Source organism: Oncorhynchus mykiss, chromosome 16 (genome assembly GCF_057628025.1).
Source record: "Oncorhynchus mykiss isolate SJ-2025 chromosome 16, ASM5762802v1, whole genome shotgun sequence".
In the NCBI taxonomy this organism is placed as follows: Eukaryota; Metazoa; Chordata; class Actinopteri; order Salmoniformes; family Salmonidae; genus Oncorhynchus; species Oncorhynchus mykiss.
Genome location: NC_143037.1, coordinates 24,710,895 through 24,729,192, shown reverse-complemented (window position 1 = coordinate 24,729,192; position 18,298 = coordinate 24,710,895). Strand labels below are relative to the sequence as shown.

Below are 18,298 nucleotides of genomic sequence, written 5' to 3'. Positions count from 1 at the left end.
CAGATCGAAAATGCATGACAACATAACCGATGATGAAATGTTATTGTAGTCTTACTGTAGGCTACACGTGGACTTTGCATCGAAAATATGTTTGCTGACGTTGTAATAACATGATAAGAGAGAGCCCTGATTATGAAATACTGTGTAGCCTGCTGACTTTCGACACATGTGATGAGTGGGAGTGGCCTAAATCGAAACGAAACCCCAGTGCTTCACCGCGGGATTAAGAAGAAATACGTCATATTTTTTCATTGTTGTCTGAATATTATATCAAGGTGACAGACTACTACCCTATTATTGAACTGGAAATGCCTTTGGTTAATGAAAGAGGGCTGGAATGTGTTTCTTTGGAATCATCTATAAGGCCCACTGAAATGTCCCAGAACCCTTTCAGGTCATACAAAACCATTTTTTGGTTGCAAATGTGGTTTTATTTGCAAATGTGGTTTTATTTGGAAAGACAGTTTCCAGCTGACTGCAATTTCTCTCCACTGATTCAAAGACAGGGTATCTGCAACTTTGCCCTTTACAACTTTAGAACTTTGACCTTCTCTTCTTCCTGATTTCTGCCAGCTCACTTTGGACTCAAACACAGTATTCAAAAACCTCTCAGTGAGGGCTGAACAAAGTGACTGCTGAACAGCAAGAACAGCTAATCAACCAGAGAGATTTGTTTTGGCCCGGCAGGTGCTGTGTGAGAGACTCTGTCTGGACTTTACTGGGAGGTTGAGTGGAGTGGGAAAGATGTTCTTCCATCAGTCTCAAGACATCAGCAGGTCAAGTAAAGACTCTGGATTGGGAAACAATGACAAGTCCTCGAGTTTAGAGTGCAATAAGCAGAGTTACTGGTTCAGACACAGCAATATAAAGACTGTAGTGTCTGGCCATTAGTCCTCCAGAATAGGGGTGTATCTGGACCACAAGGCAGGAACTCTGTCCTACATTTACATTTTCATTTGAGTCATTTAGCAGATGCTCTTATCCAGAGCGACTTACAGTTAGTGCATTCATCAGTCCAATCAAAGCTACGGTAGACATAACATGATTTTACATCATTTTACCTGTGGCCAATGACCTTGTGCTTTCTTGGATGGGGACTTCTAATGTAAATCTATGTCAACACCCAATGGGGCTTAAACTGCCTAACTCTCCCTGTAGATTCTGCGGTGACGTAGTGTCCCCATGAGTGACCGAACACTGAGCCAATCACGGCGCAACTAAAGAAGATTACCAACACCTACACTCTCTGTATTCCGCAGCTGCCCTTCCACCACAGAAAACACTGAGTTAGACTGAAACATTTTGGAGCTGCCTTAATCGAGAAATGTTTGTATGTGGCTTTATTAACTCACTAAACCTGATTTACATTGTTGGCAAATTGATATGTGACATGGACTAATGCCAAAAACAGGCAATTAAAAAATATCTATAAATATAGTACCAGTCAAAAGTTTGGACACACCTACTCATTCAAGGGTTTGTCTTTATTTTTACTATTTTCTACATTGTAGAATTTTAGTGAAGACATCAAAACGATGAAATAACACATATGGAATCATGTAGTAACCAAAAAAGTGTTAAACAAATAATAAATATATTTTTTATTCTTCAAAGTAGCCACCCTTTGCCTTGATGACAGCTTTGCATACTCAAGCATTCTGTCAACCAGCTTCATGAGGTAGTCAGTCACCTGGAATGCATTTCAATGAACAGGTGTGCCTGTTGTGGAATTTCTTTCCTTCATAATGTGTTTGAGAGATGAGTTTGGATTGGTCTGCCATATAGCACGCTTCTGTCTATTTGAGCTGGTCAGTTTGTGTAGGCAATCCTGTCTAACGCAGTTTTTTTGTGTATTGCGTAGTAAAACTTAACAAAAGACTCCACTATGCAAGTATCCATTGCAATAGAACGTCACTGCAACAGCAGTTTCAGAGCAGTCTCGTCTGAGTGTGCCAGAGCGCAGAATAACGGATGAATTTACTAACACCGGTTGAATATGGCTGGTGTCAGTAAACGTCAGCAAAAAAAGCATAATTCAATTGTTATAGGAGCACAGTTGACACTACCAACACTCTGGATAACATGAAAACAGCCTAAACAGCTCTAATAGGGTGAGTAAAATAGTCAGAGTTTGAGTGGGGGCTAAAGTTTAAGATGATCCTATTGGCATTGCACACGGTCAGTGTGAACCAGAGTGACTTGACACAACAAAGGGCCAAGCAAGCTGTTCAAACTAAACGGAAACGCAGGACGTCTTATTTAATGAAAGGGGCTGCAGTCTGCCATGAAGCATTCATCCATGTATATGGATAAGAATCTAGCTAGTTTCAGATATTATATGTTTCTAATTTTGTCAGAAAGTTGTTTTCATTGCAAGTTTACTGTTAGCTAGCTAGCTGACATTAGATGGCTGGCTCGCTAGCTAACATTACATATGATCTGAGTGTAGTATGTTCTCAGAATGCGATTTCGCATTGTGAGTTATAGCCTAATGTTAGATAGATAACTAGCTAACATTGAACCTTTTTGGTTAACTTCAGCTAGCTATGACAATCAGTTTGTATTGCTAGTACTCTATGGATTAGGATTATGGTTAATTGTTTAGCTAGCATGTCTAAACAAAAGACTAAACTTTGCCAGATGATTACATAACCCATCAAGTTAGTCAGGTGTGTCTGACGGTATTGTATAATAATGGCAAAATATTTTTTATCTGGAATTTGTCTTTCAGCGTCAGTAGAACACGCCTGACTCTCCTGTAACAGTTATACAAGGAGAATGGTCTAATGCCTCCCATCAAAAAGAGAGCTGTCCCAAGCAAGCACAGGTTACACCTGAAGCATGAGAACTTGCAGTGAGTGGTGAACTTCAACAACTACGCAGAGGATAATGCAATAGTATACCAGGACGCCACCCAGGACACAAACACTTTGGGGGAAAGCTGCTGCCATCCCATGTGACAAAAGCAGCAGTGTGGTGTCTCTACAAGGAATCGATGACAGCACTTGGTATTTGAACCATAAACAACACATTTTGATTATTTAATTGACCTCAAACATGATTGGCACTACTTTTCTTGAGCACACATTATTTCTGTATTTTCCAGAGGTACGTGTCATCGGGCTGTGTGTTATCGTTTTAACTTCCAGTTTCCAAGATTATGTTTCTGTATGCAGTGCTGCTACTCTGCACATTTGTAGGTAAGTGAAACTTACCTGATAATGATGCATTAAAAATATCACAATTTGCGTTACATTTTAGTTTCATTAACTTATCTTACTGTTCTTTTGTTGTTTGCAGGTGCACTATCCTTCTGACCCCATGCAGCCAGGTCCCATCTACTTTTAAACTCCTCGCAAGTGTGGCTTGTTTGGTGTCTGCTGTGAAGGAATATCACAACAAGTCAACTACTTGATTGATGAAGGCATGTCATCCAGCAAAGGCAGGAGCACAGTCACCAGCTACATGCATCATTTCTTCAACTACGGAGTTTGGAAAACATGTGTGGACGTGTGGACCTGAATTGTGATAACTGCAGTGGCCAAAAGAAGAACAAGTTTGTTCTCTGGTATTGTGCCTGGCGGACTATGCACAAGCTCCACCAGAGTCTGGACCTTCACTTTTTGATCACAGGCCAAACCAAGTTTGCCCCCGACTGGTGCTTCGGCCTCATCAAGCAGCGCTTCAGAAAGACCAGAGTAAACACCTTGTCTGAGATTGCTGGTGTTGTGCAGGACAACAAGGGTCAACATCCCACAGCTGGTTGGACTGGAGGATGGTACTGTGCTGGTGGAAAGCTATGGCTGGCAACAACACCTAACTTATTTCAGGCTGCTGCCACAGTTCAGGCAGTTCCAGCACTTTATTGTATGAGTTTATTATTATAAACTTGGGAGGTGAATTGATGTTGTGCAAGGTTATAATGTCTTGTCAATTTTGGGGGTATTTTCCTGTTTTACAGCTTCGATCCTCTGGAGCCTGGTGTTGTTGTCGCATAGGAACGTTTGGACTCAGTCGGGACCAGGTTTCAGCTGCTGCACAACGCTGACATCCTTCCTCCCATAGATGGTCTGCCTGTACAAGCACCACCTGGACTGGACACAGCTAGACAAACTTATGTTTTTGAGAAGATCAGGGAGTTTTGCGACGAAGAGGCTATGGACATCACATGCCCTGCACCAAAGTCAAGGGCAGGACAGAAACATGCTCTCCGAATATAGATTCCCTTGTTCATGCGTGGTCTGGACCAGTCACCTGCACCGCCTCTATTCAAATGACTCTCTCCTAACACACACACACCAATACGTTGCTGCTAATGTACAATTTTCTTTTATCCTGCTGTTCAGTCACTTTACCCCTGATTGTATGCATATTACCTCATCTATCAATGATATTGTTCTTGTACATACTGTGTATTATTTTATTTATATTGACACTATTTATTATATTGCTACTATGCAAGTAACAATTTGGCTGTACCGTTTACACCTTCTGTAGAGAACATACACTTGGCAAGATGTACCTGATTGTGTTTTTTTTTGTTCATATCTTATTTTTTAAACTTATTTTGTACATAATGTTGCTGCTGCTACCATCTCTTATGGCCCAAAATAACTTCTGGACATCAGGACTGCGATTACTCTCCACGGACTGGCAGAATCGTTTTTTCCCCTTTAATGAGTCTGAGGAGGCCAACGCGAACAATATACTGCTTTCTCGGGAACAGGCCCAGATCCCCGTGGTTTGAGTGAAGAGGAGGTGGAGAAAAAGGGGCCGGAGGGCGGGCTGCCTTTTGAGAATTGGTAGGTGATCAAATAAACCCCCACTTACTTCCATTCTGCTAGCAAACGTGCAATCTTTGGACAATAAAATAGATGACCTACGCGGAAGATTACATTTACCAACAGGACATTCTAAACTGTAATATCTTATGCTTCACGGAGACGTGGCTGAACGATGACACTATCAACATACAGCTGACTGGTGAAATGCTGCACCGGCAGGATAGAACAGTGGCCTCTGGTAAGAAAAGGGGCGGCGGACTATGTATTTTTGTAAATAACAGCTCGTGCACGATATCTAAGGAAGTCTCTAGCTATTGCAATGCACTGTACTCTGAGGTAGAGTACAGTGCATTGCAAAAGTATTCACCCCCTGGCATTTTTCCTATTTTGTTGCATTGCAACCTGTAATTTAAATTGATTTTCATTTGGATTTCATGTAATGGACATACACAGAATAGTCCAAATTGGTGAAATTAAATAAAATAAAAAACTTGTTTCAAAAAATTATATAAAATTAAAACGGAAAAGTGGTGCGTGTATATGTATTCACCCCCTTTGCTATGAAGCCCCTAAATAAGATCTGGTGCAACCAATTACCTTCAGAAGTCACATAATTAGTTAAACAAAGTCCACCTGTGTGCAATCTAAGTGTCACATGATCTCAGTATACATATATACATGTTCTGAAAGGCCCCAGAGTCTGCAACACCATTAAGCAAGCGGCACCATGAAGAACAAGGAGCTCTCCAAACAGGCCAAGAACAAAGTTGTGGAGAAGTACAGATCAGGGTTGGGTTATAAAAAAAGATCCACAACTTTGAACATCCCACGGAGCACCATTAAATCAATTATTTAAAAAATTGAAAGAATATGTCAGTCTTCCAGAGATTTGTGACTGGGATGGAGGTTCACCTTCCAGCAGGACAATGACCCTAAGCATACTGCTGAAAGCAACAGTTGAGTGGTTTAAGGGGAAACATTTAAATGTCTTGGATTGACCTAGTCAAAGTCCAGATGTCAATCCAATTGAGAATCTGTGGTATGACCTAAAGAGTTTGGTACACCAGAAGAACCAAACTTGAAGGAGCTGGTGCAGTTTTGCCTTGAAGAATGGGCAAAAATCCCAGTAGCTAGATGTGCCAAGCTTATAGAGACATACCCCAACAGACTTGCAGTTACAATTGCTGAGAAAGTTATTATTATTATAACCCTCCAAATTATTGATTTTGGGGGGTTGAATAGTTATGCAGTCTCAAGTTTTCAATTTGTGTGTCTTATTTCTAATTTGTTTCACACCAAAAAATATTTTGCATCTTGAAAGTGATAGGCATGTTATGTAAATCAAATTAAACAAACCCCCCAAAAATAAATTTTCATTCCAGGTTGTGAGGCAACAAAATAGGAAAAATGCCAAAAGGGTGAATACTTTCGCAAGCCACTGTATTTCATGATAAACTTTAGACCACACTACCTACTGTCGTGGTAATTTCCTGTATTACTAAATGAGGAGAGTTTACAAACCACACACCAGTCAGAGTTATACTTTAACTTCATCTTTAATTATATGAGCTTCACCATAGCCCTTTGACTCTCAGATGAATTCAGTGTCTATAAATTAATTCTGAGTGCGCCTATAAGAGAATAACAAGATATTTTATAGCCATTTACTTGAGAGAGGAGTATCCCATAACCAGATAGCATTAGCTATACATTTTCGTTCAGTTTGGTCTCTAAGACGAGGTTCTAATCTCGTTTTGGTACTTCATAGTACCAAAACATTACCTCATCCAATGGCATATATCAATTGTCAACTCTAGATACTCCCATCTCAAGTACAATCCATCCTGGGCAAGCTCACTGAGGGGAGTGAGCCTCTAGGTAATATACTATGAAAGATAAGTGCAACATCAGATGGGTAATACAATGGTTCCAGACACCTCCCCCCAATGGGAAAAGGAGGGGGTGACTGGCGTACAGACATTGTGGAGCCCTTCACATGGTTTAACAGATACATTCACATATGAAGACAATGTTCAAACCTGACCTCTCCCCTCTCTGGGCCCCAAGGGACTTTTCCATAGCTGAGAAGGGAAAAGTGCAACTGCCAACAATATTGTCCAAAAGGAGACAGTCTAATGACAAGTATCTCACATAAGCATATTACGTAAATAAATAAAACATCTTATTTATCTATGTTACCTAACTAATTCTGATTCATCCGCAACACTACCTTGAGAATTTTCATCTGTATTCTTCGTAGCGGTTTACATACCACCATAGTCAGAGGCTGGAACTATTGACAGCATGGAATGAGCTGTATTCCGTGATAAGCAAACAAGAAAACACCGCTCCTAGTAGCCGGGGACTTTAATGCAGGGAAACTTAAATCGGTTTTACCAAATTTCTAATGGCATGTTAAATGTGTAACTAGAGGGGGGAAAAAAACTCTGGACCACCTTTACTCAACACACAGACACAAACAAAGCTCTCCCTCACCCTCCATTTGGCAAATCTGACCATAGTTCTATCCTCCTGATTCCTCCTTACATTAAAGCAGGAAGCACCAGTGACTAGATCAATAAAAAAGTTGCTAAGCTACAGGACTGTTTTGCTAGCAGAGACTGGAATATGTTCCGGGATTCCTCCAATGGCATTGAGGAGTACACCACATCTGTCATTGGCTTCATCAATAAGTGCATCGATGACATCGTCCCTACAGTGACCGTGCATATATACCCCAACCAGAAGCCATGGATTACAGGCAACATCCACACTGAGCTAAAGGCTAGAGCTGCTGCTTTCAAGGAGTGGAACTCTAACCCGGAAGCTTATAAGAAACCACGCTATGCCCTCCGACAAACCATCAAACAGGCAAAGCGTCAATACAGGACTAAAATAGAGTCGTACTACACCTGCTCTGACGCTTGTCGGATGTGGCAGGACTTGCAAACCATTACAGACTACAAAGGGATGTACAGCCAAGAGCTGCCCAGTGACGAGCCTACCAGACGAGCTAAACTACTTCTATGCTCGCTTCGAGGCAAATAAACAGTGTTATTTTTTTTTTTTAACTGCACTGTTGGTTAGGGGCTCATAAGTAAGTATTTCACTGTAAGGCAGGGGTGGGCAATTCCAGTCCTCGAGGGCCTGATTGGTGTCACAGTTTTGCACCAGCTAACACACCAGACTTCAATAATCACCTAATCATGATCTTCAGTTTAGAATGCAATTTGATTAATCATCTGTTTGCTAGGGATTGAGAAAAAGTGTGACACCAATCAGGCCCTCGAGGACTGGAGTTGCCCACCCCTGCAGTAAGGTCTACAGCTGTTTTATTCGGCACATGTGACTAATAAAATTTTATTTGACAATGATAAAACTACAATGTGACTCTTCTTGAGCTACAGCCCCACATTTCGTTGGTCCGGACAGGACCAAGTAACAATCTGATTCAAAAGTTAGGAAATCAAATTACAGCAGTTGAAGGACAATTTCAGTATTTAGGACACTAATCTGTATTCATCATATAAATGCCATGTTTTTTTTATATTCATCATTAGGTTGAGTAACTTACCTGAAGCAGCATTCATCTTCCTGAACATCTTCAGGAAATTTGGTGCAAGTTGGTCACACAAACCAAGGAAAAAACAAAACAAAGTAAACGGCCTGCTCCTCAGTCCCAGTTGCTAATATATGCATATTATTATTATTGGATAGAAAACCCTCGGAAGTTCCTAAAACTGTTTGAATGATGTCTGTGAGTATAACAGAACTCATATGGCAGGCGAAAACCTGAGAAAAATCCAACCAGGAAGTGGGAAATCTGAGGTTTGTAGTTTTTCAAGTGATTGCCTATCCAATATACAGTGTAAATGGACTTCCTAAGGCTTCCACTAGATGTCAACCGTCTTTAGAACGTTGTTTTAGGCTTCTATTGTGAAAGGGGAGCGAATAAGAGCTGTTTCAACCAGGGGTCTGGCTGAAAGCCTTGAGTTGTTCATCGTGCGCGGCCGTGAGCGCGAGCTCCCTTTCATTTCTAATGACAAAGGAATTGTCCGGTTGGAATATTATTGAAGATTTATGGTAAAAACATGCTAAAGATTGATTCCATACATCGTTTTACATGTTTCTACAAACTGTAATATAACTTTTTGACTTTTCGTCTGGACTTAGTGCCCGCGCATTTGGATTACTGGACTAAACGCGTGAACAAAAAGTAGGTATTTGGACATAAAGATGAACTTTATCGAACAAAACAAACATTTATTGTCTAACATGGAGACCTGGGAGTGCCATCTGGTGAAGATAATTAAAGGTTAGTGATTAATTTTAACACTATTTCTGTCTTTTGTGACACCTCTCCTTCTTTGGAAAATGGCTGTATGGTTTTCTGTGGCTAGGCGCTGACCTAACATAATTGCATGGTGTGCTTTTGCCGTAAAGCCTTTTTGAAATCAGACACGGTGGCTGGATTAACAAAACGTTTATCTTTAAAATGGTGTATAATACTTGTATGTTTGAGGAATTTTAATTATGAGATTTCTGTTGTTTGAATTTGGCGCCCTGCACTTTCACTGGATGTTGGTCAGGTGGTACGGTAGCGTCCCACGTACCCTAGAGAGGTGTTAACTGACTTGCCTAGTTAAATAAAGGTTTAAAAAATTAATAATAATAAATAAATATGCATATTCTTGCTTACTAGCAATGATGCCAAACATTAGCTAGCTAGCTAACGTTAGCTATACCGAGTCCGCAGCCAGGCTACAGCAGAAAATACCAAAAGGGATTAGCTAACTAGCTAACAACATGAAAAACATTACATTTAGGCAGTTCCACTTACCGGTCGAATCACTGAAAAAATACACATTGCCCACTTACAGCCCATGAAAAAACATGTCAGGGCCTATTTGGGATCCATGTTATAGCACACATGGGTTTTCCTGTTTGTTACCCAGTTGGTATGACCAACTCAAGTTTTAAGTTTCACATTTTTATGTAACTTGCACAAGTACAGTGAAATACCTTTCTTGCCAGCTCTTTCCCCAACAATGCAGTAATCAATTTCAGTATAGTACTGGTTCACATAGACAGTCCCTGACCAGATTCACACCAGATAGCCCACTTACAACACATGTATTCAGGGCCCATTGTAGCCAACATGGGTTCGCTTGTGTGTGACTAACCTGATTGGGTCCCAATCATAATTCTTGAAAAAAATAACACCAGATTTCACACTTACAGCCCATTAAAAAAAATATTCAGGGACAAACTCAGGTGGGGCTCAGATGTTGGCTGGTTTACCGTACTCGTTTTGTCTGACTATTCGGCACAACCCCATGACAAGGTGTATTGATACACCATCCAAAGTTGAATTCATAATTTCACCATGCTCAAAGGGATAGTCAATGTCTACTTTTTTTTTTTTTTTACCCATCTACCAATAGGTGCTTTTCTTTTTCAGGCTTGGAAAACGTCCCTGGTCTTTGTGGGTGTTTGAAATTCACTGCTCAACTGAGGGACCTTACAGATAATTGTATATGTGGGGTACAGAGAGATAAGGTAGTCATTAAAAAATCATGGTGTACACTATTATTGCACAAAGTGAGTGCCATACGAATTTTTACTCTTGAACTTATTTAGGCTTGCCATAACAAAGTGGTTGAATACTTATTAACTCAAGACATTTCAACTTTTCCTTTTTTATTTAAATTGTAAAAATTACAAAGAACATAATTCCACTTTGACATTATGGGGGTATTGTGTGTAGGCCAATACCATTCAAAAATATATTTAATACATTTTAAATTCAGGCTACAACGCAACAAAATGTGGAAAAAGTACTGTAACTCCCCTCCTGAAAAAAAGAACATGAAATTGCAAAATAAGCTGTTTTTGTCGAGTTTATGTTTGCAATAGCCTACTGTTACAACAGCCACATAAATTGTTTGTTATAACTGTTTTGTGTACAAGCGGCAGTGACCCGCATGCACAGCAATCTCCATGTTTTGCTTCATATTACGTAAGGGATAATCAACAAGGGTATATGGTGTGTTCTATGACGCGCTAGCAGAAGTCCACGAGTTTCAAGTCGTCTTGGTTTGAACGCTTGTTATGGGCATTTTTACACGCGTTCATTACATTTACAGGTGATTAGAATATTGTACTTTCAGACGCATGAATTGGTGCCACTGCACAGAAACAGGTACTTTTCATGCGTCTGAAAGTACCACATTGTAGCCCCTCCCATCTCAATGTCCGCCTGTTGCGATTAATCGCTTACTCAGGGAGGGAGGAGTTGTTTCTAAAAATGGATAAAACTGTTAAGATTAGTCAGTTACATTTACAGAATGTAAACGCCACAGCCAGGCGTTGGTGAGGAAGAAATTAAAAACGAATTTCCCACATAGCGTTACAACTACAAAGCTGACGCTGGCCAGCTATCTTATTTTCATTGAAATAGCATGGCTAGTTAGATAGCTAGCAATAGTCTTCTGTCTAGCCTGTAATTAATGGCTGTTACGTTGTGGAACAGAGCAATAGTTATTTGTACTTGTCATTTGGTTGAGACTAACATTAGTTTAGAAAATAATTGTTTACTTTGTGTATATTTATATATATATATATATATATATATATATATATATATATATACCTCCCTTATCTCACCTCATTTGCTCACATCGTATTTAGACTTGTTTATACTGTATTATTGACTGTATGTTTGTTTTACTCCATGTGTAACTCTGTGTCGTTGTATGTGTCGAACTGCTTTGCTTTATCTTGGCCAGGTCGCAATTGTAAATGAGAACTTATTCTCAACTTGCCTACCTGGTTAAATAAAGGTGAAATAAATAAAAATATTTGTTGTGTAATTGGTTGGCTATGCTAGTTAGCAAGCTGAGATCTATTTGCTCATGTTGGCCATTAGCTAATGTTTTAGGAGAACGGGCTAGATCCCGGCAGAATCTAGACAATAGAGCAGCGTTTCTTAAAGTATGGGTCGCGACGTAAATGTATAATTATTTCATTACTGGAATTGATTTGTGCAAGTGCGCTCTCTGCTCAGTTTGGCAGCTGCGGGAGAGGGAGATGCCGTGTGCTTCGCGGTTTTCTCCATTTTATTCCTGCAGTTTTCTTGAAGACCATTCCAGGACCCACACGCTGTGTGTTTGAATGTTAAATGACGAGACAGAGGCATTGATGCGAGTAACCAGTCTTGTTCAGTACATCAAAACCCATCCGGGTATCTCAAGCACCCTGGTAAAACACAAGAGTTGCAGTAATGAACATTTACCAACAGATGGCATCACTGTGCCATCTTACACCCATAACATCTTCCCTTTAATAAAATAGGACAGGAGGTGTCAATTCACTAACAAAACAAACCTAGTAACAATTTCCAACATGAACAGTTTATTTTTGTCCCTTTTTTTCTCAGGTAACAACAACACATTTTGATATTCTCTTCACTTTTATCTCTCTGTCAACAATCCCTGATGGGAAACCTACAGATTAAGTATTTTTGGTGGCTGGGACAGACGCCCGCAGCGTGAAAAGACAGGGGGCTTGTCTGCGAGGACTGCGGGTTCCCGCACAGGTGTGTCACCTGAATGTCTAAGGGGAGAATTGATGGGCGAGGCAGCGGCCGACCTGTGATCCCCTGGCTCTTCGCCCAGTGCCTCAGGCCCCATGTGACTTGCTGGGGTTCTGTCTTTTGTCATGCGACCCCTTTGGCCATCAGGGTTCTGAGTAGGTGCTCAGCAATCAGCAATCCGAAGGTCAACCCTGTTACAACGGTACAGTGATCCATTCACTTCGACCAAGTAGGAGCGTGGTGCCACCTTCTGTACACAGGATCCGAGTCTCCAGAGGCCTGTCTGGTCCCCTGGTAGTGGCTTCATTCGCACCGTTTCACCCACTCCGAGCTCAGGTAAGTCTTTTGCTGATTTGTCGTAGATGAACGACAGGTCGTAGCTTCACCAGCACGTCTGTCAGAGATGTATGTGAGTGACACGCTCAGCAGGGCTACTGCATCAGGCACTCACACACGCTCCATGCATGAACAACACGCAGTGTGCAGCTTACAAACAGAGCATGGCTCCAGGAGAGTGCTGGCTACTGGCAGAGCTGCTTTTAAGCGCCGTGCCATGAGGCACTGTGCGATTTTTACTGCGGACTCCGCCTTCCCATTAGCTTTTGGGTGTCCTGGTGATGAAGTGACGTGCTCGAATTCCCATCCTGCAGCAAATTTTCGGAACTCAACTCCGGAGAATTGGGGTCCATTGTCTGAAATTACCCTATCTGGCTGGCCATAGCGGGCAAACTGAGCCTTGCAGCATTTGATCGTTGTCACTGCTGAGAGGTCGGGGAGGAGGTCGATCTCCCAAAAGTCTGAGTAATGATCGACTACCAGCAGAAAGTCTCTGCCACTGTGCTGGAAGAGATCTAGACTTACTATCTGCCAGGGGCGTATCGGTAGCTCGTGGGACATCATCGTCTCTCTCTGTTGCTCAATGGCATGTTCATTGCAGATTGTGCATTTACTGACATAGTCTTTGATTTCACTCTGCATTCCTGGCCAATACAGTGTGTCACGTGCTTGTCTGTAACAGGCCTCACCTCCTATGTGACTTGAGTGCATGCGTCCCAACATCTCAGGGCGCAGAGACCGGGGAATAACGACTCTCTGACTCTTGACTATTACTCCGTTTTGAACACTGAGCTCCTCTTTGACTGGCCAATATTCTCTGACGGCTAAAGCAGTTTCTTCCCTGCAGTCGGGCCAGCCCATCAGAATCACAGACCTCAATGCCTGGAGTTGCCCGTCCCTGTCTATGTGCTGTCTGATTTGTATAAGGCGCTGGTCCATAACATTGAGGTAGTCAGCCTGGTTGATGTGTTCAACATCCACTTGCTCTGTTTGTAAGCTGCACACTGCGTGTTGTTCATGCATGGAGCGTGTGTGAGTGCCTGATGCAGTAGCCCTGCTGAGCGTGTCACTCACATACATCTCTGGCCCTGGCTTATATACCACCTTGAGGTTGTAGTTTTGTAGGGCCAGTAGCATGCTCTGCAGTCGTTTTGGGGCATTCAGGAGAGGCTTGCTGAATATAGCAATAAGGGGCTTGTGATCTGTCTCTGCGGTAATATTGTCACGCCCGTACAGGTAGTGGTGGAAGCGTTGGCATGCAAACACAATGCTGAGGCACTCCTTCTCTATCTGGGCATAGTTCTGCTCTGTTGGGGTGAGTGCCCTAGAGGCGAATGCCACAGGCTGGCCCTCCTGCATGAGGCAACAGCCAAGTCCATACTGGCTTGAGTCACTCTGAATCGTGACAGGTTTTGACACATTGTAGTATCGCAGTACAGGTGTCTGGGTGACCAGTTGTTTTATTTCCCTCACCGCTGCGTCATGTTTTGGGAGCCAATGTCAGATGGTGTCCTTGTCCATGAGCCTCCTCAGTGGCTCACACAGTTCAGAGAGCCGCGGTAGGAATTTGGCCAGGTAGGTGACGAATCCAACGAAGCACTGCACTCCCTTCACGTCAGATGGGTGGGGCATTTCCAAGACAGCCTTTTTTCAGGATCCGCCTTCAATCCGGTGGAGGACAAGATGTGCCCATGAAAGCGGACCTCTGGCACTTTAAACTGAAGCTTTTTTATGCTTAGCCATAGCTTGACCTGTCTGCATCTGACCATCAGGGCCAGCAGCTTGGTGTCATTCTGCCTCCTCATCACTGTCCCCACAGCCCACTATGAGGATGTCATCTGCTATGGGTTCCACACCACTGAGTCCCATCAACAGCTCATGCTGTTTCCGCTGATACACCTCTGGAGCCACGGAGACACCGAACGGAAGCTTCAACCACCTCTTCCTGCCTCAGGGTGTCCAAAAGGTGGTCATGTAGCTGCTGGGCTTGTCGAGCTTGCACTGCAGGAAGGCATCTCTGGCATCCACGAGCGTGAAGACTCTGGCCTTTGGGAGCTTGTAAAGAACATCCTCCAACGTGGGCATAATGTAATGTGAACGTCGCAGAGCCCGGTTGAGGTGTTTAGGATCAATGCATATCCGTAGCTTGTCTGGTTTCTTGACGATAACCATATTACTTATCCAGTCTGTAGGCTCGGTGACAGATATGATGTGGCCATTTTTACATTTCAATAGCTCTTTAACAATTACTCCTAAAACATTCAAAACTGGTTCTAGCTAACCCGATGGCATAGACACACATCGCACACACATTTTTTTTTTTGCTTTACATCTCATTATTTTAAATTCTTTATTTGAATTTTTGAATTTCAATAGCTCCTTGGTCATGTGACCTACTGACTTCAAACAAGGTTCAGAATGTACATTCAGTGAGCCTACACATTGCACACCCTTTAGTTTGTCCATTTTCATCTCACACAATTTGACATGAATTTTCAATGTTTCTAATTTCAATAGCTCCTTGGTCATATGACCTACTGGACTCAAACAAGGTTCAGAATGTCCACTGACTTCTCTTGTATATTGCACACCCTTTAGTTTGTCCATTTTCATCTCACATGATTTGACATGAATTTTCAATGTTTCTAATTTCAATAGCTCTTTGGTCATGTGAACTACTGGACTCAAACAAGGTTCAAAATGTCCACTGACTACCCTTGTATATTGCACACCCTTTAGTTTGTCATTTTTCATCTCACACGGCTGAACATACATTTTTCTAACTTTATAATTTCAATATCCCTTTGGTTATTGTTCACCTACTAATAGGGAACGTGAGCTGGGTTTAGACCATCGTGAGACAGGTTAGTTTTACCCTACTGATTATGTGTTGTTGCAATAGTAATCCTGCTCAGTTCGAGAGGAACCGCAGGTTCAGACATTTGATGTATTTGATTGGCTGAGGAGTCAATGGTGCGAAGCTACCATATGTGGGATTATGACTGAACGCATATAAGTCAGAATCCCCCCTAAACGTAACGTTACCGTAGCGTCGCGGATCTTCGTTTTGCCCAGGATAGCCTGCTTCTTTTGGCAGGTGAGTAGAGCCATTCATGACAGAGTTGGGGTGCGGCCGGATGAGTTGCCACCCCTCTCCTGATGCGCACCGCATGTTTGTGGGGAACGTAGACAACCTGATTCTGGGTCAGGGTTTCGTACGTAGCAGAGCAGCTCACTCGCTGTGATCTATTGAAAGTCAGCACCTGATCCAAGCTTTAGTCGAGGACGAAGGCGTCTTCCTCCATCCTCCTTCTTTACTTATGGGTTACCAGGTGCACGCAGAAGGGCCATAGGCCAGACACAGAGTGTGAGAGAGCCCAGGCAGGCGGGTAGAAGGCATAAGACATTGACATTGGGCTCTGGATAGGTAGGGGTCTAGGTGGTGGTCGCACATCTGTCTGGGCCCGTCCTCTGGTGGGACTGTGAGTCAGGTTGGGACTCGCTGTGGAAGTCAGAAGGTCACCAGGTTCACGAGGAGACCTCCCCCAAGACAGGGGGCACTCAGTTCGAGCAGGGGCGGCCGGACTCGGACTGGGGGCAGCACTCAGGCTGTGGAAGTTGGGTTGGGGACTTAGTCTGTAAGCAGAAAGGTGCACAGAGCCTGTTTCGGGTTACCAGGTTTAGGTGCATGTGGTTGCTGACAGCGGGACTATAGACGTTTTAGTAATTCCAGGGAGAGGGGTGTGAGCTATACTCTAAGGCCAAGGGAGAGGGGTGTTGACCGGGTAGGGAGAGTAGGTGTGGAGGTCTGTAGTTCCAGGGAGTAAACTATACACTCTCAGACCCAGGGAGAGGGCAAGGAGTCCTAGAGGCCAGGAGTCAGAGGTCACCAGGTCAATGGGGGCCTGCCTGGAGCTCAGGAAGGCCCCAGGGAGAAGGCCCAAGTGAATAGGTGTGTGTGTGACACTGTCCTTCAAGGGGGCAGAGCAGGCAAATGCATGTAAAATCGTGTGAGATGAAAATGGACAAACTAAAGGGTGTGCAATGTGTAGGCCCACAGAGTGTACATTCTGAACCTTGTTTGAAGTCAGTAGGTCACATGACTAAGGAGCTATTGAATGTAAAAAAAAGTTTGTGCTTTGTTTACACTCCCTAACTAATACAAAATGCTATTCACATTTCCACGTTTATTAGTTTTGCAAAGCGAACTAATGTCCAAATCGTATTTGGAGTCTGGCTCAAGTGGTTTGAAAGCTATTGAGGTTTGAAAGCCGAATATCCGTTGAATATTCAACCTGAAACTGTCGTTACCTCGGTTACCTGATAAAGTTGTTAGTTCTAGTTATTGTTCTTCTTATGCAATGTCCAGGAAATGTCAAGTAAAGCATCTGCAGACCAGCGAGGAGGGGGAGGAGGAGGAGGAGGAGGAGGAGGAGGAGGAGGAAAGCCTATGGAACAAGAATTACTAGCTAGTTATATCAGATAGACATTTTATTGGCTTGCTAAATGAGCTGCTTTTTTGCTTGCTAAATAAGCTGCTTTTCCTGAAAATGTCTATCTGATAAAGCTACACTCTTAGCACCTTTTTTTCTATCTAGAACTTGAAAAGTTATTCAGCTGTCCCCATAGGATAACTTTTTGAAGAACCCTTGTTGGTTCCAGGTAGAACCCTTTTATTTCCAAATAGAACCATTTTGGGTTCCATAAAGAACCCTCTGTGGAAAGGGGGTTCTACATGGAACCAAAAAGGGTTATACTACAGGGACAGCTGAAGAACCCTTTTTTATAAGAGTGTATCTAGTTGTTCTAATGCAATGTCCATGTTACAGCCACAACATGATGATCATGTAGTCAAGCATATGAAGACGAGCGAGGAGGAGAAATGCCTGCTTTGGATAAACAAGGAAGAACAATAACAACTAGCTTTATCAGATAAACATGTTCAGGAAAAGCAGTGAGAGAGGAAACTGGTAGTAGTAACATTATTATTTGAATCCTCACATGCACGTCTATTGGTGTTATAATTAAGCAATAAGGCACCTCAGGGGTTTGTGGTATATGGACAATATACCACGGCTTAGGGCTGTTCTTCTGCACGACGCAACGTAGAATAGCCGTGGTATATTGACAATATACCACAAACCCCCGAGGTGCCTTCTTGCTATTAAAAACGGGTTGCCAATGTAATTACAACAGTAAACCAGTAATATTGACTCATACCCGTGATATACGGTCTGATATATACCATGGCTTGCAATCTGTCTGTTGTACCGATCATCAATATGAACAATACTGAATTTCGTTGAATTGTCAACGGGTCTAAATTCTTGTTAGGAAGATGTTGCTGTTCAGAATGACATGTTTATGACTGTTGATGTTCACATATGTTGAATGAGCATCACGGATGGGAGAGGAAAACAGCTTCTTTCTACCACACCTTCACAAAGTCATACATTGTTTGCTTCATGAACAATTGTTACATCTGAAATAAATACAGAATTATTTTTAGTTTATTCTGTTTCTAATGTTTTTTATGCTGGATGTGAGTAATTTAGCAGGTTTATAGTATAATGGATTGTTTTGA

At 42.4% G+C, this 18,298-nt stretch overlaps 1 long non-coding RNA gene across 1 annotated transcript; it reads left to right on the top strand.

The window, feature by feature from the left end:
• The first annotated feature begins 157 nt into the window (after positions 1–157).
• Positions 158–4,521, top strand: LOC110491708 (uncharacterized). The gene is made up of 4 exons (XR_005036485.2): positions 158–1,330; positions 2,732–3,008; positions 3,107–3,200; positions 3,301–4,521. It is a non-coding gene; the product is annotated as an uncharacterized LOC110491708 (long non-coding RNA).
• Positions 4,522–18,298: the final 13,777 nt, after the last annotated feature.